At 48.8% G+C, this 25,969-nt stretch overlaps 1 protein-coding gene across 1 annotated transcript in view; it reads left to right on the forward strand.

Annotated features, from left to right (window-relative positions):
- ADAT1 (adenosine deaminase tRNA specific 1) overlaps positions 1-25,969 on the forward strand; it is a 121,416-nt gene that overhangs the window by 77,542 nt on the left and 17,905 nt on the right. The gene's annotated exons all lie outside the window — the stretch shown is intronic.

Below are 25,969 nucleotides of genomic sequence, written 5' to 3' on the forward strand. Positions count from 1 at the left end.
AGAACCTTTCTTTGCAAAGGGGACCTCTTTCTGTCTAAACAGTATACTCCTAAAAGTAAGGCTATAACATAACATAACAGGTGTATTTGTAAAGCGCATAATTACCTGTAGGTGTCCTGGTGCTGAAGAACAGATGTTTATTAAAACCCAACTCAATGGTACGCATTTTATCGACCTCAGATGGATGAAAGGCTGAGTGGACCCGCTGGGATTTGAACCTGTGACCATGAGGTCGAACACAGGCCCTTGCAGTAGATGCTTTACTCCACTGAGCCACCAGACCCGGCTATCAATTACCGGAAGAAATCGCAGGCCCTTTGAAAGTTAACAAGGAGTGGAGGTGCAATGTAGGGAAATCGATTGGAGTTGAACATTCATCCCAGTGGGTTGGTCAATGAGGGGAAATTGTTTGGAGTTGAACATTCATCCCAGTGGGTAGGTCTTGGTAGAAGTGTTAAATGCCTCACACACATGTTTTATTATTTTATCATACTTTCTTCACAGCAGTCTTTGAAATACATCAACAGTTCGGTAGTGACACACTGTTTCCTAGTAAACATTAGAGACACTACATCTAGTAAAAGGATATCAATATCATGAGAACACATGAATATATTCTCTAATGCATAGACAACTATGGTAGTGAATGTCATTAAGTAAATAAAAAATATACACAATGCCCCACAGCGAGGCAGCAAGTACTGTATAAGTGTGGGGTGCTGCGAGCTTTTGCCTTCGTTTGTCTGGGTGTGCAGGAGCTGCCGACCGGGATTGCAGCTGATTGCCGTTTCCCCAGGGGCCATCAAACAGCTCGCCGGACCCGCTTCGCGGGTCCCTCATCGCGGCCAGAGGAGGAGAAACTGGTTCTTTGTTTTTGGTTTCGAGCGTGAGGGGCGAGGACTTGCCCTGCAGCGGGGCTGCGAGTTGTGTAGCAGGGACTCCAAATCCCAGGAGTCCCCGCATGACCTAATCACCACACCTGGTCCACTCTCCCTGCTGCTTGCCACGCCCCCCTGAACTTGTGTAGTGATAAGCGGAGCAGTCGGAGATCAACGCGGGACACTTTGTCTGGGTGTGCAGGAGCTGCCGACCTGGATTGCAGCTGATTGCCGTTTCCCCAGGGGCCATCAAACAGCTCGCAGCCGTTGTGTATTATTTGGATTGCTGCTGACACTCGGAAGCCATTGAACACTCGAAAATCACCGGGATCACCGGGGAGAGACCGAAGTCTGTCCGGTTTGTGGGTGTGGGACTGCGAGTCCCAGCAGGAGTAGCGCTTCAGGCACCAGCGCACCTGCGACTCTTCCCGCCCCTCTCCTCCCCCTGCGGCTAGAAAATGGCTCGCGGCCCCTGCTTCGCGGGAGCCGCTCGCAGCCGTTGTGTATTATTTGGATTGCTGCTGACACTGGGAAGCCATTGAACACTCGAAAATCACCGGGATCACCGGGGAGAGACCAAAGTCTGTCCAGTTTGTGGGTGTGGGACTGCGAGTCCCAGCAGGAGTAGCGCTTCAGGCACCAGCGCACCTGCGACTCTTCCGCCCCTCTCCTCCCCCTGCGGCTAGAAAACGGCTCGCGGCCCCCGCTTTGCGGGAGCCGCTCGCAGCCGTTGTGTATTATTTGGATTGCTGCTGACACTGGGAAGCCATTGAACACTCGAAAATCACCGGGGAGAGACCGAAGTCTGTCCGGTTTGTGGGTGTGGGACTGCGAGTCCCAGCAGGAGTAGCGCTTCAGGCACCAGCGCACCTGCGACTCTTCCCGCCCCTCTCCTCCCCCTGCGGCTAGAAAACGGCTCGCGGCCCCCGCTTCGCGGGAGCCGCTCGCAGCCGTTGTGTATTATTTGGGTTGCTGCTGACACTGGGAAGCCATTGAACACTCGAAAATCACCGGGGAGAGACCGAAGTCTGTCCGGTTTGTGGGTGTGGGACTGCGAGTCCCAGCAGGAGTAGCGCTTCAGGCACCAGCGCACCTGCGACTCTTCCTGCCCCTCTCCTCCCCCTGCGGCTAGAAAACGGCTTGCGGCCCCCGCTTTGCGGGAGCCGCTCGCAGCCGTTGTGTATTATTTGGGTTGCTGCTGACACTGGGAAGCCATTGAACACTCGAAAATCACCGGGATCACCGGGGAGAGATCGAAGTCTGTCCGGTTTGTGGGTGTGGGACTGCGAGTCCCAGCAGGAGTAGCGCTTCAGGCACCAGCGCACCTGCGACTCTTCCCGCCCCTCTCCTCCCCCTGCGGCTAGAAAACGGCTTGCGGGCCCCGCTTCGCGGGAGCCGCTCGCAGCCGTTGTGTATTATTTGGGTTGCTGCTGACACTGGGAAGCCATTGAACACTCGAAAATCACCGGGATCACCGGGGAGAGACCGAAGTCTGTCCGGTTTGTAGGTGTGGGACTGTGAGTCCCAGCAGGAGTAGCGCTTCAGGCACCAGCGCACCTGCGACTCTTCCCGCCACTCTCCTCCCTTTTATTTAATTCCATCCACCAGCGCGGACGCGGGACACGCGCGGGACGGAGCTCGGGGCGAAGCCCGGGCAAAGGGCGGGCCCTCTGAGGCCCTCAGAGACCGAGTGAGGCCGGGCAGGGCCTACTTTCTTTCACCTGCTAACTGTATTGCTATCTGGTTCTCCCATGGCTCGGAGCCCGGCCCACCCATCTGCTGACAAGGTAGGGTGTAGTTTCAATGGCCCTCTTGATAACTATTTCACAAAGGCCGGGATTGATCCTGATAGGGGGAAAACTCTGGCAGAGCGTAGGGCAGAGCGTCGTCGCTCTGTCAAAAGCATGAAGAACAAGGTCTCTGCCGATTCCTCCCTGGAGGCTCCCCTTTTTACTCTTGGATGTACTCCCACCAATGATGACCCTTTACTTCTAGAAAGTTTTCCACTCCTATTGAGAGATTGCACTCCAACACCCTTGGGCCACTCAGGCCAGTCTGCAAACTTCACCCTCCCCCCTAGCCCGACACTCCCTGATGCCGATTTGACCATCCGGACCTTGGCTCAGGTTAAACATGCTCAAACTAAATCGAAAAAACATGTGCAGGTAAACATCCATCGCCCCCCCACCTGCAAAGAGAAGACGGAAGGGGGGGAACCCGCTAAAGCCAAAGATCAGTCACTCGGACTTTGGAAAATCTTCTAAATCAATTACCAGAACTGACTTGGCCCCAGTGGTAACCGATGCTAATATCCCAAATCTGGTTCCCCCGCAACCATCGGTACAAGCTGGACAACCTACGACCATTAATGCCCCAATTGACATTCTTGCTGATCCCTCTGAAATGGTTGTTCCCAGTGTTGCCTCCCTGGATAACATGGAACATCTAATAAGGTCTTTCATCTTACCTATTATAGAGAGGCTGAGGAGGGTGGAGAAAAAGCTTGAAGCGATTGAAGCTGCGGCTACCAAGGGACTGTCGAGTAGTGTCCTCGCATCATCAGCCGAGGTGACCTTGTGCACCTCTGGCACTCCCAAAGGCACTCCCCAAACTAGTAAAACAACGACCTTCAAGCAACAGAAGGCTCCCCCTACCAAACAGATCAATAATCCAGTTTTCCATACCATCCAATCCAACCCAGGCTGGTCCTGTAAAATCCTCTGCCGGGATCATACAGCAGAATACAAGGGCCTCCATCAGACCCACCAGACCACCCCACTGGAGAAGCCATCAAACAGAACTGCCTCCTGAAGCTGCCCCATATGTGGTTGTCCTGTCGGGAGTACCCACCCTGCCAGTCAATAAGAGGGAGGGGTTTTTCCAGCTTAAAAATAAAATTATGCACTGGCTTGCCCAGTACAGACCACTTACGCATAATATCAATGGGGAGATTGTGCATGTAAGACGACTCTCATGGTTGGGTAGCAGGGTCAAGGACAACGATGGAGATCTTGTTGTCATAAACTTTAGGGACCCTCGAGCAGTTAATTATATTCTAAACTGGCCTCAGGGTGGAGGCAGTAATTCCATTATCCCGCGCCCCTTGACCTATTTTTATCCCCGATCCCTGGTCCTCCCTCCAACCTATATCGGTGGTCAGATACCCATCCACATTGCCCCCCCATTGCCCTACAATATTAGCTACCCGCCTCAAATTCCACACTTCCACCACGCTGCCGACCCCTTTGGGTGGAATACGGTACCAGTCCGGTCGAAGAGTAATCCTAATAGTAGAATGGCTCACTTGAGACCTTTCACACCCTTGGAGACAGCAAATAGGTTCGATGTTTTTTCTGGTTTGGACATCTGTGATTGAAGTTTACAGCATGATCAGTTCACGGGTGCCCAAATAAAACCAATGGTCGATGGTGTGTTCAGTGGGGGAGCCCAATGTAATGAACCCCCCCTTGAGCTGTCACCTACTATTGTGGCTACGCCATCTGACCATGTTTTGCCTATAAGCGGGTGCACTTCATGTTTGTCTATTCTCTCCTGGAACGTAGCGGGGCTGCAGAGCAAACTAGACTCTCCCAATTGGGGGTCTTTTATTGATACCCAAGACGTTTGCATGTTCCAGGAGACATGGGCACGGGAGGACAAATGGCGTCTGGGCTATGCGAACTTTACCATCCCAGCTAAATGGGTGGGGAGAGGACGGCCCTCGGGGGGCCTTTGTATCTGGGTGGCATCTCATTTGGGATGCAAGGCTAGGGCCCTCAAAACCAACTCACTGGATGTTCAGTGCGTACTATTGGAATGGTTGAACCATACAAAACTCGCACTGATTAATGTTTATTCCAGACCGGTGGGTTTAACAATGCCGTCACCCATCTTTGAGGAGCTCTCTGTATTCTTCCCACACATCCCAAAGGGTGCTAGGATTTTGGTCGGGGGAGATTTCAACTGTCAGTTTGAGCCGCTCACCTTGACAATGGAGGGAGCACTCGGGGAAGAGGATGGTCAGTGGGGAATACCGCAATTGGTGGGTCCCCCAGCCAAACCTTGGACGCCCCTAGCGACACAAATCCTGGCATTCACTCTTAGCAACTCTCTGAGGGCCTGTAATGGCAGATCTGGGAGGGATATCCCTTCTAGACCGACCTTCAATAGGCCCGGCCAAGAGTCTCACTTGGACTACATCTTGGTCCAGACCCTGGATTGGAAGAGGGTCCTGGCCTTCGATGTGGTCCAAAGAAGTGAGAGCAATCACAACGCGCTGACTCTCTCGTTGGCCTTGCCATCTGGACCCATGGATGACCAGCTGGACCAGGCAACATCAGTAAATAACTTAACCTTAACTAACGATAGGCGCAGAGTTCGCTGGACCAAACTCCTAGATAATCCTGCCCACATCTCTGAGCTCTATGGGAGGTTACTCCCCACACTAGAATCCGTGGGGACAATTATAAATCAATCTCCCTCAGAAGAATTTTTTCTTAAGTTGAGCACTCTCCACATGGACTTGGTGGGCACCCTTGCGGAGCTCTTGAATCCAGTTGTGAGGAAAGGGCCCCGCAGGGCACAAAGACAGTCATGGTACAACTCAGCTTGCAGGGAGGCGAAGGGTAAACTGCTCGCTGCACTGAAGCATCCCAGGGATCCTGGGGTAATCAGGTCAAGGAGGGTGGAGTTAAAGCAAGCCATCCACAACGCGAAGGTGGCTTGGGATCATACAAACTGGGAAAACATGCTGGCCTCTCTCCAGACAAGAGACACTCGCAAATTTTGGCAGATTGTGAAAACAGGTTCAGCTGAGCCGATTCAAGCAGTTGAGGCCAACATTGCGGCTGCGGTCTGGGAGGATCATTTCCATTGTCTTTATGAAGAGGCTGCCCCGGGTCTGCCCAAGCCGCAAGTCGGTGTACCATTTGAACACCCCTTGTCGCCGGGTGGGTTAATTGTCCAATCCCCAAACATGGAAGGCGCTGAGCCTTTGCAGTTCTCTCTAGGCGAGGTTATTATTGCAATATATAAACTACCGTCAGGGAAAGCCCCCGGATTAGATAAAATCCCGGGTGATCTATTTAAGCACCAACCCATGGTCTGGGCTCCATATCTGTTAATGGTTTTTTAATGCAGTCCTCGCAGGAATGGCTGTTCCGAATACTTGGCTGGGAGCAGAGATTGTACCAATCTTCAAGAAGGGCTCTCCCCTGCTCCCAGCCAACTATAGGCCAATCAGCCTCATCGACGTCTCGCAAAAACATTTTGCGAGGCTGATTCTTGACTGCCTCCAGGATTGGATGACAGACCATTCAGTCTTGAGTACATTCCAGGCGGGTTTTAGGAGTAAGGTGTCAACCACGGACCAACTTTTCCGGTTGGCCCTTCTTTTTTGGAAGACGGTGAGGGTGGAGGGGGGTACCTTATATACCGTCTTTGTCGATCTCCGAGCGGCATTTGATCTGGTCCCGCGGAGTAAACTCTGGACGGTACTTGCTAAACTTGGCCTCCCCCACGCTCTCCTAGATGTCATCATTCGTTTACACACTCACAATTATGTACAGGTAAGGTGTGGGAGGTTGGGCTGTCTCTCCAATAGATTCCCCGTTGGCAGAGGGGTAAGGCAGGGCTGTGTTCTTGCACCGACCCTGTTTTGCCTCTTTGTCAACGGGGTAATCGATTTTTTAAATAACGTCATCAACTCAGATGCACCTAGGCTTGGTGGCACTAGGGTGCCCGCGATTATGTTCGCGGATGACACCCTATTGCTCTCAAAATCCCCTATGGGGATCCAGCGTATTTTGGAGGGGTTCGAGGCATTCTGCCGAGAGCATGGTCTTGAAATAAATGCCATGAAAACCAAGTTTATGATTTTTAATCCCCCCCAAAAAGACACGTCCTAATCCGTCCATAGGCCTGAATAAACTAGAAAGAGTCTACACGTTTGAGTACCTGGACGTGACCATCAATGATAAACTGGAACGGGGCGATCACCAGGTTAAGTCACAGCTCAGACTGGCGCAACTAACAGGGGGTATAATTAGGCTAGCAAATTCCAACAGATCATCCATTAGGCCGCTAGCCCCTCCGCTGGAGATTTATAGACTCCAGGCCAGAGGAGCGATCCTCTATGATAGCGAACTCTGGGGGTATGCTTGTAAAAAAGATCTGGTTACTTTAGAAAATAAATTTCTCAGGCAACTATTAAAGCTACCGACAAGCACACCGCTCCTGCTATTAAGGCTGGATCTGGATCTAAAGCCCTTGGATCAAGTGGTGGGTGTGAAACCTCTAACCTTTTGGAGAAGACTATGGTCCACCCCTGAGCTAGCCAACTATAGGCAGGAATTGCAGGGAATCCTCGCTCAACCTGCTATAGAGAATATTCCATGGTTCAAATATATCAAATCTGAATTTGACCGGCTGGGCCTTCCGTCCCTGTGGAGCGATCCTCTAGTCGCCTGCCAGGGTATGCCCCGGAAACATCTGGTGGCAACCTATTATGCATGTAACCTAGCATCTCACACACAGGGCACACGCCCAGACTCATTGGCTAACACATTCCTTGTGGTGAAAGACTCTTACAGGTTTGAGCCAGTCCTTGATGACATCTTCCCAAACCTGGCCCGGAAGTTATTCCTCCAATGGCGTTACAGTACTCTTCCGTTAAGAGCATTCACGAGTAAATGGAAGCAGCCAACCCTGGAGAATTGCCCCGGCTGCAATTGTAGGCTGGAAGACGAACTCCATCTAGTCTTCTTTTGTCCTGCCTACAATGCTGCCAGAAGATTTTGGGTAATCCCCTTATGTAAGAACCTAGGGTTTCGTAAATGCTCTGAGGCCTTTAGAATCCTCAAAACTGACTTATCTAAAGTAACTGTGTTTGCAATGGCCAAATTTCTAGAGGCAGCTTGGCACAAGAGACTGCTCCTAATTTCTAGGGCACCGTAACTTTAGCCCTTGTTTGTGTCACTTAAGCTCAAAACTATGGCACTACATGTATGATTTTAGTCCTATGACAGACTGTTTTACTGCATTTAGTATCATTTTAGTATCTATGATATACTGTTTTACTGCATTTAGTATCATTTTAGACTGATTGAGGTAACAAGTAGTGATTTTTGTATTGCTTCCCATGAATACGTGATGGCGTCCTTTTTTGCATCTTCTCCTGGCTTGTTCTCGACGTAAAAGTGTTGTTGTTCTTGTTGTATCAATTTTATTGTATCTTTTATGGTAGATCGCCGAAATAAAGATTAATGAAATCGTATAAGTGTTGCAATTCAGTACACAACATAAGTGTCTAAACGGAAATTCAGTTTGCAGATAAATGCCTATTCATACTTTAGATACACATGCTATGCACACCCAGCCATCTAGTGTTGGGCTGGGACTTTACAACTTGTTTTTCTCAAACACGTATTTTTTTATTGCTGACATGACGTTGAATCTCCTTCTCTTCGAGAGAATGCGCACGTTCATCAGCTCCATTGTTAGATTGAATTTTTACGCAATCTGGTTCAGACGGATTACGCGGGAACTCCGTGAATCTTCGACGTCTTCGCAGATGCTTAATGGTCTCATAGCAGCTTCTACTTGGCGAATCCAAGTTTGCTTCGTAACCAACAGCCATCGGATTCAGGTTTCAGCAACTGCTCCATTATTGTCAGCTTCAACACTGTGCAGCCTGTAGCTTGTTCAATAATAAAAAGACTTTGTGCTCCAGAAGAGACCGACGCCTAGCTCCTACTATGGAGATCGTGGCAGAAGCTGATTTCTTAGCAGACAAGGAACAACTGCTACACATCGGCAACAAAGAAAACGAAGTTCCCATAGGAGGGGGCATCGTCCTGTGCAGTCTGCACTACCTTGCCTCCGATGAGTCCAGCCAACATGATGAGGAAGACGAGTTGTAAATCATTTTATGCTAAACCACACAGTCACTTGTATATATTATTTCACTTATCACTACGCGCCTTTCCGCTGTTTTCACCTTGTCACTTGCGTCGCCACGTATGTGTCACAAGCACAATTGTGCACCAAGTCCAAGTTGGGCTGCCTATGCATTTTATGCTTACAGTGCTGTTACAACTGTACCATCTCTAAACTTTTTTCCAAATATATGATGCCATGTGCACTTTTGAAAAACTTTACGTGAGGATCCCGCTTTTTCGTTCTTCGTAATGTATTTTACATACTGGTATACATGACTCCCCTATTGATACCTTTTGAGATATTGTTGTTTTCTATCGTATATTTACCCAGATCTCAAATGGGTTATGGGTCATACTCCTGTGTTTTTTTCTGTCATAATGCATGCAGCATAGCTGCGAGGCACAGGGGACGGGGTCCCCTTCCTTGGGCCTCGCAGCTCTGACCCACAGCGGGGCCCAAGGAACCCTGCGGCCGGGTCTCTGGGGCCTAGCACTGACACCGTTTTTCTATTGGTCGGCTGATAAAAACCTGAACTTTGTGCTGGTCGGTCGGTGCAAAAGTGCAGTGTGCTAGTGCTGAGCCGTGGCCGTGTCGCGCGCAGTGGTGGTGCGTCCATTAGGGGCATTTGGGCGTTGCCCCACCAATGCCACGGGCCCACGGCCCCATTTACAAATCGTTCTACTTCTGACGCTAATTCCAGCAAACATGACTCTTGATTGGAATGGAATTAGCGTCAGAAATAGAATGAGGGACCCTGAAGGGGATGGGGCTGCGGCAGCATTCAGGGTGAGAGACCGCGCAATAGCGCGCATGTTCATTTTTGGGATGGTCATTTTTAAGACCCACCCGAACATGCACACTAAGCCTTCCCCTTAGGAGAGCGAGGGTTGCTTCATTCGCAGCACCCGGTCTCCTAATGGGCAGGGAGTGACCCTGCTCCAGGCCAATCCTGGCGCTGCTGGACTCTGGAGCAGCGTCTGGATTGGCTGAGAGCCTGAGAGGGCTTGCCAGCCACTCACACAGAAGACGACGGTGAAGGTGCCAAACTCAGGCCCTGGCCCAGAAGCAGACAGCAGAGGCGGCGGACCCAGTCAGGTAAGTTTAAGCTACTTTATTTTCAAAACCCCGCGGCACCTCACCCCGCGTGAGACTTCCCCCCCCACTCCCCTGCGAGATATGCTCCCCCCCCGCGAGTATTGCGAGCCGCGACTTTTTTTTTCCATAAGGGCTTAGGGCATCTGAAAGATATTTATGATGCAGTGTTGTCCAGAAAAATGTACAGTTTGGTTTAAAAAATAGGGACAATGCCATTCGCTGGATTTTTTTTGGTTTATGGTTTTTGTAGTAGGAAAGCGGCCCAAGGGCATCAGAGTACTATCAGTGCTTTAAATGGGCCGGTACTCACCGGTACTGAGTACCGGCACTTCTAAATTTTCGGCGCTTAAGTACCGGAACTTCTCTTTGTCCTAAGAGAGTATCGGTACTCATGGGGATATGAGCCAAGCTCAGTGAAATTGTCAATTTCAAAAAAGAAGTGCAACACAGATGACAAGGAGTGGATCCGTACACTGATCGAGTGCTAATCTCGCTTTACTATGTGCTAATGTTGCGGCCTTCAGAAGGCATTCATTCAGAGCTGGCAGGAAGTTTGGTAGGGGGCCGACTCACACTGTGATTACTGACACAGTTTCAGAGGCGCAACTAGAGCCAAATGGGGGTGGGGGGTGGATGAGGGTTGGAGTCGGCTAATTCTCCCAGCAATAGTCAGATTGGAGATGCAGGGGCTCTAGGAAGGGTTGAAAAAGAACAAAGCCTTATTAGCAAGCAAATGGTCTTCTAAAGACCTGTGAAGTACTCGGGTGCGGTGCGGCTGTGTGTTTGCCCAGGAGCTGTCTTAGCCCAGGCTCGAAAACTCGAACTTTCTGAGCCTGCCTTTCTTTGGTGAATGAAGTAAAGGGATGAAGTCTGGGGAAGGATCGCAAGGACCACCATCCGCACGACCGCCTGCTCTCCTGGACCAACATAAACAACTACGACACCATCAAAGTCATGAAAACCATCCACTCCGGATCTCCGTCAGACCCATGCCCACAACACAACTTCAAAAAAGCCAGCACCACCATCGCACCCCATCTCCGGAAAACCATCAACATCTTCTTCGAGACTGCAACCGTCCCAGAGAGCTGGAAGCATGCCGAGATCAACGCCTTACTCAAGAAATACAAGGTGGATCCCAAGGACCTCAAGAACTTCCGGCCCTTCTCCCTGCTCCCGTTCTGGAGAAGGTCATCGAGAAAACTGTCAACAGACAGCTGACCCATTACCTCGAGGAGAACAACATCCTGGACCCGTCCCAGTCCAGGTTCCGCAGCAACCACAGCACCGAAACTGCCCTCATCGCCGCTACCCATGACATCAGGACCCTACCAGACAACGGAGAAACCGCGGCCCTCATCCTACTGGACCTGTCAGCCACCTTCGACACAGTCTGCCACCGCACACTACGCACACGCCTCCATGACGCTGGAATCAAAGAGAAGGCCCTGGACTGGACCACCTCCTTCCTTTCCGGCAGAACACAGAGCGTCCACCTCCCCATTCTGCTCCGAAGCCACTGAAATCATCTGTGGCGTACTCCAGGGCTCATCCCTCAGCCCAACGCTGTTTAACATTTACATGGCATCGCTCTCCCACGTCGCCCGACTGCACGACCTCAACATCATCACTTACGCCGATGACACCCAGCTGATCCTCTCCCCCACCAAGGACCCCCATGCTGTCAAAACCAAGCTCCACGAAGGAATGAAAGCCATCGCCTAGTGGATGAAGAACAGCCGACTGAAGCTGAACTTAGACAAGACTGAAGTCCTCATCCTCGGATCCATCCACCGGCCTGGGACGACTCCTGGTGGCCGACCGCACTGGGAACAGCTCCAACACCCACCGACCACGCACGCAACCTAGTGGTCATCCTCTACCCCACCCTCTCCATGACAAAGCAGGTCAACGTCGTCTCTTCCTCCTGCTTCAACACCCTCCGCAAGATCTGCAAGTGGATCCCCACCGAAACGAGAAGAACGGTCACCCAGGCCCTCGTCAGCAGCAGGTTGGACTACGGAAACACCCTCTACACAGGAGACTCGGCCAAACTCCTGAAATGACTTCCTCAACATCCCCCGCCGCAGCCACATCACACCCCACCTGAGAGACCTGCATTGGCTCCCTGTCAACAAGAGGATAACCTTCAAGCTCCTCACCCACGCACACAAGGCACTCCCCAACACTGGATCAGCGTACCTCAACAGATGACTCAGCTTTTACACCCCCACCCGCCAGCTTTGCACCACCGACCTCGCCACAGTCCCCCGCTTCCGAAGAGCGACCTCCAGCGGCAGATCGTTCTCCCACCTTGGTGCCAAGACCTGGAACACCCTCCCCACCCACCTACTGCTGACCTTCAGAAGACTCCTCAAGACCTGGCTTTTTGAGCAGTAGCAACATTCCCCCTCCAGCGCCTTGAGACCCTCACGGGTAAGTAGTGCACTTTACAAATGCTCTGATTGATTCATTGATTGAATGAATACCTTAGCGCCTACCGCCGCTGACTTGTTTCATAGCGATACAAAAGGGGATGATGGACGGAGCGTTTGAGCAAATCAAACACTCACCCCCAGTCAACTGATCTAGGTTTAATCCATCACCATTCTTTAGCCCACTCAGCCACCCCATTTCAGACATGGCCATATGCAAATCAGTCTGACCCTGTGCCTCATGGGAACAGTTCAGCCCGAACTGCCAAGCCATGTCTTCCATGGACCGGAAACAAGCATCCTGGGACCGGTTTCGGATTCATAATCCTCATCAGCCAGGCTATCTTGAATCCAGTGGCCAAGTGAGCAAGGGACTCACGTCTGAGCATACCCTGCCACACTTAGGGCGAACAAAGCGATACAAAAGGGGATGATGGAGGGAGCGTTTGAGCAAATCAAACACTCACCCCCAGTCAACTGATCTGTTTCCGGTCCATGGAAGACATGGCTTGGCAGTTCGGGCTGGACTGTTCCCATGAGGCACAGGGTCAGACTGATTTGCATATAGCCATGTCTGAAATGGGGTGGCTGAGTGGGCTAAAGAATGGTGATGGATTAAACCCAGATCAGCTGACTGGGGGTGAGTGTTTTATTTGCTCAAACGCTCCGTCCATCATCCCCTTTTGTATCCATCATCCCCTTTTGTATCGCTTTGTTCGCCCTAAGTGTGGCAGGGTATGCTCAGACGTGAGTCCCTTGCTCACTTGGCCACTGGATTCAAGATAGCCTGGCTGATGAGGATTATGAATTCGAAACCGGTCCCAGGATGCTTGTTTCCGGTCCATGGAAGACATGGCTTGGCAGTTCGGGCTGCACTGTTCCCATGAGGCACAGGGTCAGACTGATTTGCATATAGCCATGTCTGAAATGGGGTGGCTGAGTGGGCTAAAGAATGGTGATGGATTAAACCCAGATCAGTTGACTGGGGGTGAGTGTTTGATTTGCTCAAACGCTCCGTCCATCATCCCCTTTTGTATCGCTTTGCTGACTTGTTTCATGGCGCTGTAAACAACAGGACAGGTCGCCAGGGACTGAAGGCTGTGCACACACGAGCAGCGGGCGCCTAACCCGTTGAGGTGCTGTCACAGTGAGCCAGTCCTCAGGCAGAGGACGGAAGTGGTGAGCGGATTGAGGGAGAGGGCAGGGATTAGCAGGTGGAGAGAGAGGGAGAGACGGGTGTGCGCGAGGCGGAGCCACCAGGCTTTCATTCATCAGGGATAGGATACATGGCATACTCTGTCTAGCCGGTGAATGACAGATCTACAGTTTTTAATTCATTCTTCCTGAGGGTGTGCCCGGGAAGCTGTCTTTGCCCGGGCTGCCACACACAAGGGTGGTGGAGGGGGCTGAAACCCTTTGAGCTCAATGGGCGTTGTGCGTCTGCACAGTGTCCACTTAGGCTCTGTGGAGTGCATAGAACTGTACGTGTGTGAGCAGGGCCGGCTAACAGACATATTTCGTTACTCTCGTGAAATCGAAGAGTAGGCTTCCTGCTGGCGTAGTAGAGTACAGCAGCACTTGTTTGCAACCAGGCAGAGGAGGAAGGTGGCGATAGTAATGCTGTAGCACAGCAGGTGGGGATCAATGTTTATTAATGTGGGCAGCAGCGAATGTAAGCGTTTCTAAAATACATGTACTGAATGCCCTGTCTGCGTGCATCTATGCTTAAATGGGCCCCTGGCCACATTTGTATTTGTATTTGTATCTGAGTTTTATATCGCGCCAAATCACCGACAGGTCTCAAGGCGCTTCTGACAAAGTACAGCAACAAGAAGTAGGGTGACGAAGAGTACAGATTACCGACCAATCTTACAGGGATGCGAAAGCGTCCCTGAAGAGCAATGTCTTCAGACATTTCCTAAAACGGAGAAGATTAGATTCTTTACGGAGGACCTCCGGTAGCTTATTCCAAATGGTAGGGGCTTGGACTGAAAAGGATCTACCACCTTTGGTCGCCATTTTAAAACGCGGGCATAATAGCAGTTGAGAATTGGCGGATCGTAGAGCTCGCTTGGGATTATACCCTTCAAGCCTCTCTTTTATATAGGCAGGCGCCTGCCCATAAATTGCCTTATGGGCAATGCACAGGCTTTTAAATTCAACCCTCTGCTTTATAGGGAGCCAGTGTAACCTGTAAAGCAGAGGGGAAGCATGGGTCTGTCTAGGTAATCCAAAGATCAGCCGTGCTGCGTCATTCAGGGTGACTTGTAGACGGTTGATTACATTTTTTGGAAGACCTAGATATAGTGCGTTCCCATAGTCGATTCTGGAGACTATTGTAGCTGAAACAATAGTTCGAAGCATATTTGTAGAAAGCACAGGGGCTAGCTTTCGCAACTGCCTAATCAAGTTGGTACATGATCCGACCACAGCGGATACTTGGCTGGTCATCGAGAGCTCCTGGTCGATCTTAATACCAAGGCTCTTTACGCTGGGGCATGGCTTTGAGGTAGGTCCAAGTTCTTGGGGCCAGAACAGATCATTCCAGGGTGAGGCAATAGTTGAAACTACTAGGACCTCCGTTTTATCTGGATTGATTTTTAATAGGTTAGACGTCATCCAGTTCACTGTAAACCGCAATATCTTTTGGGCCATGGACTGAGCCGATGTTGTATCATCCCTTTGTGCTGCCCATAGCTCTGCCCCCTAGCCCTACCCCCTAGTCCACATTTCTATTTGGAGAGTACCTACACTTATTTTTTTCCTTTTAAAGCACTGAGTACTATACATCATCAACATTAGTTACATTGCACACGGTCAGATGTATTCTTTAGGCATGCACGTGGAGAATAAATGATGTTCCCCGAATTGGAAGATATTGAGCCCTTGCGGGACTCGAACCGTGGTCCCCCAGTTCGAAAGTAATTATCCCAGTTCTTAAGGCCACATCCTCTTCACTTATGTCCACGGAAAAAGGCTAAATACAATAAATTTCGGGATGCCCAGGTACTGAAGAGTAATTAAACTGCCTTTTAAATTGGGATCCTAGTGTGAAAACCTGATCGCGATATGTCATCGCTATATGCCAGTGCTTATGAAAACAAGACGTAGGGTGTGGCCTAGCATTATTCGACTCTAGTAACCTTCCTTGCTTTGCTTCAGAGTTCATGTCTGCAATTTTCCAGGAATAATCACCGGGGCTAGCAATGATTAACTTCTACTGCAAGGCCTTTACAAGGCGCTCGAAACGTTGCAACTTTATGAATTTCAAATTGTGGTGAAGCTGCCGCTATTTCACAACAACGGGTTTATTAATAATACTATCTGGTGTTCCCTCCAAGAGACAACGTTCATTATGAAAATGGACTGTGTTATTATTTATGTCCCTTCTTCCTTATTTCTACTCGAATTTGCATAGTTAACAGGTCAAAAACCTCGGCTTCAAAACAAATGCAGATTCAACAATAAAATGCCTGCTCTGATTCGTAGCTAAACACACACCCTCACTTCATCCTCCAAACGAGAAACAAGATAATACATTTCTGCATTTGCCGGATTCAGGGTTCTCTATAAATAGAGCCCTTTTCGATCTGAGCTTTAGAGGGTTGTAGTCTGGCGAACACCAGAGGGGTATTTAATGAGAGCTGGTCAAGTGGCGACCTACGAGTCGACAAAAGGGGCCTACTGTGGATGATGGCTGAGTGCAGACCAGAGAGGAGGTACTAGACGGCCTACCAAAGGAGATGGTCCAGTGGATTCCTGGGAGGCCACACACCAGGTGGAGATTGCATCAGTGATGATTGATTGCAGACAAGAGCTGGCACACAGGAAGGGCACTGTAGGGTTGAATGCCCAATGCGACCCAAAATGACATGCCATAGGGCCTTCTAGGGTGTTCGTCCAGACCATGCACTAAGGGGGCACTTTTTGAGTGATGGTCTAGTGAATATCTGCTGGGCCAACCAAGATGGGAATTTTAGGCATGGCAGTGTAGACCTGAGCGGAGATGCAACCAGGCAAGACCCACAACCATCTGCGCAGCGCTTAGATCAGCAGCGCTTTGGCAGGCACCAGGCTCGAACTCGGTATAATTTTAAAAGGACCCGTTTTTTATTTCATTTAATTTCTGTTATTTCTCCCCTGTTTTTAGCAACACCCACAATATCTGCGCAGCGCTTAGATCAGCAGCGCTTTGGCAGGCACCAGGCTCGAACTGGGAATAATTTTAAAAAGACCCGTTTTTTCATTTGATTTAATTTCCGTTACTTCTCCCCTGCTTTTAGCGCCAACTACTTGCACAATAATTGTGACCTCACCGTATTGGCGGCCCCTCTGTCCCTCGTTGTGAATTAGGTAGCGCCATCTTGGGGGTATTCTCTTCATAGCAGCGCCACTCAGGGCAGCGTGCTAGGCGGCGTCAATTACTGCAAACTATTTAAAAGGACTATGACTGCGCGCAGCGGTCGCGCGCAGCGGGAGCACGCCGGAGTCACGCCAGAGTCCAGCCCGTCTGTGCCCGTCCGTGCACAGACGGGCCCAGGGGCCAGGACGGCTGGCTCTAGTATTAAATACTCGTCAGATACTCTACATGACTTATACTCTAATAAGGTAAGGCTGAGCCCAAACATTATTAGCACGTTAAAAGATTTACATATCTTGAAACCTATCAGTTCAAGTTCCCATTTGGGTCAACTTGATTTGAAGGTTGCGAGTTTGAATACTCGATCCCTCCACAAGCACCACCTAGAAATATTTACCCTCTTGCAAGAGGGAGATATAGACGTTTTAACCCTAACCGAAACATGGTTAGATGATAATTCGGTACCGGATATCCTAGCAGCTCTTCCGGTAGAATATGAGGCGGTATGGCATAATCGTGCAAACGGCTCACGTGGCGGAGGAGTTGCAATCCTTTTTAAAAAATACTTGAGAGTCGAAAAACTTATGGCGGAATCGGTGGATTTGGCAGACCTTTTGGGAGTAAAGGTGATTTCAAATAACTCTTGTTTTGCGCTCTTTACAATATATCGGCCCCCAAATACTACTGCAATATTTAACGATCTCTTTGCCCCCATCCTATCAGATATCTGTACTAGATACCAAAAGGTAATAATAACCGGCGATTTTAACTTACACTGGGAAAAAATGCCCAAAGACTCGACATCTCGACAACTGGAGCTTTCTATGTCCACAAGTGGTCTAAAGCAGTTAGTAGAAGGGCCTACGCATAACAAGGGACATACGCTTGACCTTGTTTGGACCTCGGACCCGGAAGTGATGATTCAAGATATCCTACCTTGTGTTTGGTCGGACCATTATCTGATCAACTTTGGTATTTCCATCAAATGGATTTCCACAAGCTCAGTCCCAGAAACGAAAAAAGTTCGGCAATGGAAGAAGGTTGATTTGCAAACCTTGACAGTCACTCTTCCTCACCGCATTAAGCCCCTTAGTGGCAATCTGGATCAGGACTACATGAATTTAACAAAAAAATTAACTCAGGCGATCGATCAGATTGCCCCGGAAAAGTTACAAAAAGCCAAAGGGCTGAGGAAAGGCGCTCTCTGGTTTACCCGTCCTTTGAGAGAATTTAAGAAAGAGCTCCGCCGTGTGGAAAGGCATTGGAGGAAAACAAAGGAGGAAATAGATCGTGAACACTACAAAATTAAATTAAATGCCTATAAGAAACTGATTCTGACAGTCAAAGCAGAATACCTTGATACTCGCATCAAACAGGCGCAAAATGTTCAGAAGGAAACATTTACTATTTTGAATGAACTGACAAAGATACCGGTCAAAATCGAAACAAAATTTGACAGCAACACTTTTCAACAGTATTTCTCAGAAAAAGTGCAAACGATTCTTTCTGAGATTAAAAATAATACAGTTAGTGGTTTTACTCCATTGCAGAATATTGCTGTCTCTCAGGAATGTATTATCTCACGCTTTCCTGAAATAAATTCTATTAAGCTTGAACAATTGATGAACAATATCAAATCTGGTTCTCCGGCCGACCCCTGTCCCCCTAGGATTTTCCGGGCGGCACGTCCTATCTTGGAGGAACATATCCTCTCATTCCTCAATAGTTCATTGCAGAAGGGATACCTTCCACCCAGCCTTAAGGAGGCTCGGGTTAGACCTTTGCTAAAAAAAACAGGAGCAGATTCAGCCAATCTAAAAAATTATCGACCGATCTCCCAACTACCATTTTTATCAAAAATCTTGGAGCAACACGTGCTGCAAGATCTATCCTCTCTTCTGGAGTCCCACAATCTGCTCCATGGACGTCAGGCGGGCTTTAGGGCACATCACAGCACCGAGTTAGTGATGCTCTCGGTGTTGGATGAGCTCAGAGGCATGGCTGACAGTAGGAAACCAAGGGCCCTGATACTTTTAGATCTGTCAGCGGCGTTTGACACTGTCAGCCATGACCTGCTCCTGGATAGAATGGCCAGTCTGGGAATAAAAGGTGTAGCCTACAAGTGGCTAGAATCCTTCCTAACTGGGAGACAACAGAGGATTCATCAGGGAGATGATCTCTCAAATGTAGGTATGGTGGAGTGTGGAGTCCCGCAGGGCTCAGCACTATCTCCACTACTTTTCAATCTCTACCTAAAACCCCTGATTGAGTCGTTAGTGCACATGGGCTGTCGAGTGTTTAACTACGCCGACGACACTCAATTGCTCTTTAGCATTGAGAACACTACTGAAGCCCAGGCGCATGTGCTAGAGGTTCTTAGGTTTACAGTCAGTTGGATGACTGCCAACCTACTGAAAATCAACCCTGAAAAGACAGAAGTCCTGGTGATATCTACAGGAACATCACCCTGGGGTGATGGATACTGGCCACAAGAACTTGGTCCCACTCCAATACCAGCAGCAAATGTAAAAAGTCTCGGCATAAAAATTGACAGTGATCTGTCAATGTCTGCCCAGATTTCTACTGTAGTTGGCGTGTGTATCGGTCTAATTAGGCAATTACGCAAACTTGTCCCTCTCCTTTCTCAGTCGATGCTCCGCACGGTAGTGTCAGCCACGATTATATCACGATTGGACTATGGCAATGTCCTTTATCTAGGCCTGCCAAATAGTCTGATCAAGAAACTACAAGTGGTTATGAACGATGCAGCTCGCCTGATTTTTAAGCTTCCCAGGAAAGCTCATGCCTCCCCCCTATTACATACACTTCACTGGCTTCCGGTGAAGCAGAGGGTGGAATTCAAGAGCCTGTGTGTTGCACATAAGGCAATATACGGACAAGCACCAGTCTACATCAAGGATCGTCTGACGCGTTACAATCCGAAACGATCACTTAGATCCTCGGATGCTCAACTATTGGTTTGCCCTCGTTTCAAATTGGCAACAAAGGGTGGAAGATCCTTTTCCACACAAATCCCACAGTTGTGGAATAAGTTGCCAGATTTGCTTCGTAAGGAGGCCAATCTCATACAGTTCAGAAAACAACTGAAAACAACATTATTCAGGGAAGCTTTTGGCCTTTAATTATAAGATACCTTATTTCTTTGCTAGCCTGGAAAATTGGTTGTGTTTCTTGGTCTGAAAGCGTCTTGAGACCGGTGGGTGAACTGGCGCTATACAAACTAAAGTAACAATAACAATAACAAAATGTGGCAATTCTAGCTGTGTGGAGCGATGGTTCCTCAGATTTTTTTTTCAATTGTTTTGTGAGGGAGAATACTCCCAAATCGCCATCACCCTTGCTCACTATGCTCGATCACTAAGCCAAACTTGACCCCAACCTTACGCCCCACCACTTTGAAAAAGTCACCAGCCACCACTTGTCGCGCGGACGCCTGTGTTCCCAGTGTGCGCCAGCTGGTGACTGAGCTGACGCGTGCCAGCTTGCAGGCAGAAGCACGCACTCTCTTGTTTGCTGTGCCCTAGTAATTCTCTTGCGGCAAACCCTGTTTGCTCTGGAGTGGCGGAGAATTTACAGGTCCACATGCCGCTGCAGGCCCTTGTTGGTTAATGAGTGAGGAAGACCTTTGTGTCCTAAGGGGCCACCTCTGTTATTCCATTGAGGATTGAGACACACCTCATTCGTTGCAGCACCAGCTGTAAAGCCCTTCCAAAATTCAAGGGCTCTCCTGCTTTTCTCGCCTGCGCCCCCACAAACAAATAGAAATTGCCTATTAACGAGGTTCAAGCATGGTTTCTGTTTGCAGAGCAGAAAAAATGCTTAATTGGTGATTCTATCTAGGCAGTTTTAACTCACACCCTTCCTTCACACAGCGCTGCATATAACCTCACTACAACCCATCATCACACATATGGGATTATCATCCTACTTCCTTGAAACCTAAAACATCTCTGAGCTCCTTCCTTAAATCCTGAAGTAGTAGCTCCCAGTGGTGACTAGGTTTTCCCATTGGTAAGGAATGTGGGATACTTGTAACGTGCACTGTTACTCTACCCGAGTGTCCTGGCGATGTAGACCGCTGGGGAACCCGACCTGGTTTTCCCTGTGAGATGGTCCCTTTTTCTGGGTATCTCCAGGGTGAAAGCAGACATCCCCGGCGTCTGTGGGGGGCCGTTGTAGAGATGAGGCAAGCTTAATGCCCAGAGTTACCGAGTGTGTTCCCTGGTTAGAGTAGGCACTGAGGCGAGAATTATCGAGTCCGTTGACCCTGGTCCAAGACCCTGCCGCGTCAGGAATTGAACCCTGGTCCTGGGCCATTCTCTGCTTACAGGTATGCCGCCTCTAACCAGTGAGCCATATGATGAAGCATGTCACCTTCGGGTGAGTGAGGGGTCTTATCCTTAAGGGACGCCTTCCCCTGTGTTATGTTATAACACATTTTGATAGTTGAGAGAGAAACTAGGGGTCTTCCAACACTGTATACACATGTAAGAGACTGTAGGTGTATATAGTGGTTTTCAGAACAGTAATCAGGGAACATACACTTACATGTCTATAAACCTTCCCTCTAGACCCCCAATCCACGGTAGTGTTACAAGCCTTTTTGACTTTGTCAGTGCATATTTTGTTTTGTGGTGGTTCTTGCAAAAATATTATTGTTGAGGAAGCTGCCGAGCCATCGTCAATTTAGATTAAAACAAATTGTCCTAAAGCAAAAAATATATATTTTCAAATCTCCGAATACACACATTTCTATAGTAGTTCCTGACATTGACAACTGTTTTGTGGATTTGCTCCTTGTGAGAGGATAGAATGCTGCTGTCACTGAAAGTGAAGTTTGCCAACAGCTGTGGTGGCTCACCCGTTGCCTCACTCTGTATGCTGTAGTGTGCAGAAGAAATGATACAACTACAGATCAATGAAAGAAGAGGGTCGACTGAAAGCAAACATACAGTAAAATATAACCCTTACAATAAGTATATGACACCTATCATTTTAATAGAATCAAAAGGTCTTGGCTCACAGTAGACCTAAAATGTTAACTGAAAAATTATATTTACCAGTATATAATGTAGTAGCTTTGGAAGCACAGTAGGAGTTGGTACCACGCTATTGTCCACTGCCAAATAATTCTGTTCACTCTTTATAATTCCCTGTCCATTGGCAGAAAGTGGAGTTGCACACTCTTCTCAAGCCTGTACCGCATAATACATAGGCTGTGATATCCATATCAAGGCTGCAAAATCCTATCTGGAAAGTCAATTTCAGTAGGCCTGTCTGAAGAGACATTAGGAGTGTTTCATGCAGCAAGCGTGTAGGATTTTTTTTTAAATCGGTTTTATTGTTTCATTAAAAATGTGCACCAGCAAACGGTACATACAGTGCAAACATTAACCCTATGGACTAATAACACTCTGGCGGACCCAAGAAATACATTTCCGGCGAGGTAAGAAAACCCATTGGGTGGGGCCCACAAAGGAGAGTCCCCAGTATGGATCAGAAAGGAAGCTTTCTATTTGTGTACATTTAAAAGCTCTGGAGAAGCTAATTTCCCCAATATCCCATTAACTAGAAAAGATGTTAAAGCATACATTTACAAGTGGGAAGTCCTTGAGGCAGGGGCGGGCTCCCCAATGTGGAATAATCCACAGATACCGGTTATGGAAAAGGGAGTAATGGTCAGTGAAGACGATACTGGAAATAGGTAAAACCACAAAAAAGAGATTCAGATGAGATTCTTTCAGGATGTAGTTTTCGCTAGCTCTGACTGAAAATGCAAAGAGATTTTTTTTTGTGCACGGTAGCTAAAGGTGTGTGACAAAAAGTAGTGGTAGTACTTGGTAGAATTTTGAAAGTGTTGTTAAACATCGGCTCTGTTTCGTGCCTATGTGGGGTTTTGGTCAGATTCTGATGAGGTTTTCTCAAAAAGTAGTTCTGGCTAAATTGAGTCCTTGGGGCTTCGAAATCTCTCAATTGGAGTGGACAGTGAACATCAGGCACAAAGGTGCAAGTTGGCACGTCTAGGAAGCTTACCCAAAATAAGTTGCGCTACTGATTGTTCTGGACAGCTATGAAAATGAGAACACTAGGATTAATGGACTCACACGTTTGCTGGAAATAGAACTCAGTTGCGGGAAGTTACAAACATTGCAGTGTTATGTGCCCTCTGTCTGCTCCAGTGTGTCTCCTCGCACCACAGTACCCCTTTGCTGTCATTCTTTTGTCACCACTCTCCCTTTTATCTGATTTGCCTTCTCCTCTTTTTCAATTTTACCCAGATCTCTTACCTCTACCCTTGTACCCTTGCTTTCCTTTCTACCGATGTTTTTTTTATATCTCTTCTCTAACCATCTTAGCTGTCTCTTCACTTTACTGCTTCTCTTCTCGTTGTCCTCTCGGTTCTCTCCTTTACATTACTGCTTTCCCTTTCCTCTCTCTATCTCTTCTTCACATCTGCTCTGCCTTTTTTTATCCTCCGCATCTAAATTGCTCCCTACTCTTGTTCTACTCCACTCTTTTATCTCTCTTCTTTCATGTCTCTGCTTTCTTCGTTTTCTGCTACATCATTGCTATCTCTTGTAAATTACCTTCACCACCGTTCTCGCACCTTTCTAAGGCCTGAATCTTTCTCTACCAAACATGATTTAGTGTTTTGAGTATCTGTGATGTTCCTCTCCTCCCTGCTTGGGAAACCCTTATTCACAGGGGTGTACCTGTGTCTCACAAGTAGTTAAAGTATGTTAATGCTTTTTATATTTTATGTGTATGATGAGAGAAGCGATGGATTTCACCTATTCTTTAATACATGCGCAAATAGTTTTTTTAATAGTAAATTAATATACCTCATGAATTCCTTATACTGTGGACAACAGCAGCGCTGCTGCGTTTTGCTGTGTGACCTTAAATTTGGCCATGGTTTTATGTTTACATGTTTGTTAATATTTTTTCTATATGTTCTAACGTCTATTGAGAATGCAATTTAAATTTCTATTTTTAGATTTTGCGTTCTTTTGTGAATGTTTTGTGAATGTTTGTAACAAAGAGTGTTGCCACTACAGATGCCAACTCTGCTGTATTATTGTACGGCACACACCCACTGCAAGGGCACATCTCAGTGTTTGCACTTTAAATAGCAGCAGGCAGCAAATGCCAGCTCCATGGGTGAGTGGTTCGTTTGCCCAAGATTGGGGACACTGTCCTTTAGCATCCTGCTCTGACATCTTGGAGCTGATGTCACCGCTACTGTCGGGACATTAATGCTGTGGTCCCAGGGAGCCCTGCGGCTGTGGTGGTGGTCCGGCTGGTACCACCTTTACTGGTATTCACTGGGGGTGCAGAGCTGCGCCGCTGCCTATCCAGAAATTATGGGCAAGCAGCACGGACAGGCAGAGAGGCAGAGACCGACTCTTTGTGTGGCCTGCAGTTGCTGATTGAGGTGGTGCGCTGTCCCTGGGGTTGGTGTTCCACAACAGTGGGACTCACCCCCATCACCTACCTCGAGAGATGGCTGGTGGGGAAGGCTCTGATGTGGCAGCCGCAGTCCTCCCACATTGGCGGTGATACTAGAGCCGAGAAGAGGTGCAGCGGACGATCCAAGTCCTGCGCCAGTTGCACCTGCAGCAAGGTGTGCTGTGATGGATCTATGAGGCTCCCCACTGCCTGGCATGGAGCTCAATTTTGTTGAAGCATATGGAGCACTGTGGAAGGTGCTACGGGTAGAGGGGCGTTGGTAGAAGACACAGACAGCTTTAGTCATCCCCGTGGGCTCGGTGAGACGAGACTGACCCTGGGTGGGACTGGACCCTTGGGGCAGCCAAGGCCCTCTCCCTGCTGCTGGGGTCAGCCCCGACTGGGCATTGTGCTGCCTGAGGATCTGACTCAGGCGTGTGAGAGTACAGGGATGTCCCTTGGTAACTTGGACAGTCCTGGTGGGGTGTGGCCTGGGCCATGCTTTGGGGGTAGAGTCTGTGGGGCTTCTCACCTTTTGTGACCTTCCTCGCCGAGTGCAGGCCGAACCCCTGGAGCAGTGCAAGGCATTCATAGTCTGAAGAGGACTTCCGACAGCTCGTGCCACACTTGCACATTTCCAGGCAAGGGGTTTGATGGGTTGGACATATTGGCTTAGTGGGTCCCCATCTGCTACATTGACATGACCAGGGACATGGTCCCCCCAGACAGAGTAAATTGGACCAATATGCCAAGCCTAGACCTCATCCTTTACCTAACACTGCTGTGGTGGGCCAAGATGCTGCACACTCTGAGGGGGTTGGAGAAGTGGGCCGTCCTGGGACAAAGGCCAGACTACCAGCTTTTTGGTCCTCCCGCGAGGCTTTGGAGACAAAAATAGGAGAGTTTGGTGCAGACGTTGCGCTGCTCCAACAGGACTTGCGCAAAACCTGAGGCTGTGTGACAGAATTGGAGACTCACATTTCTGCCTGGGAGGACATGCTTAAGGAGCGGCCACACCATTCAGAAACTGAAAAGTTTAAGAGGCGAGATTGAGACCTGAATAGAAGATGCAAAGGGCCACTCAAGGCACAATAATTACACGTGCTGGGATTCCAAGAGGGTGTAGCGGGCTGCCGTCCAGAGCAGTACCTTGCGAACTGGCTGCGTTCCTGCCTGCCTGCAGAGCAGATCTCAGCCTGCTTCCTTATAGAGCGTGTGCTGGTAATGCGGCCTGCTCCGGGAGTACCCCTAGACCGATAATTATCAGCTTCTTTAACTTGAGGGACAGAGATCTGGTCCTCCAAATAGTCAGGGGCCTGTGGAAGATTCGGCATGATCGCACAAAAACCCCATCTTACCAGGCTACTCACGACTAGTACAGCGGCAAATAATTTGTTTGAGCAGGTGAAGCAGAAGCTATGACTAAAAGACATAAGTAAGTACATTTTGCTCTTTCCCACCAAGCTCAGAATGAATTTCCAGGGTAAGATATTTTTTTTTAACCATCCGAATCATTGAGGAGCAACCCATAATGACTGCTGTGCCCCAGACCCAATGTTCTCTGAATCAACAAGAACGAGAGCAGAGGAAGGACGCTGGGGAAGGAAGACACTGCGCCCACCAAGGCCCCTGGAAAAGACTAAGGCTGGGATGGTCTGGATCACCCCCGGCAGTGACTAGAGACATGACTGCCGAGGCATCTTCTGATTCAGATATTGGCAATGATTCACACACTTCACCATGCTATAGGTCTCTGGGAGAGGCATTAGACTCCACTGACTTGTAAACTCATA

Source organism: Lissotriton helveticus, chromosome 12 (genome assembly GCF_964261635.1).
Source record: "Lissotriton helveticus chromosome 12, aLisHel1.1, whole genome shotgun sequence".
In the NCBI taxonomy this organism is placed as follows: domain Eukaryota; kingdom Metazoa; phylum Chordata; class Amphibia; order Caudata; family Salamandridae; genus Lissotriton; species Lissotriton helveticus.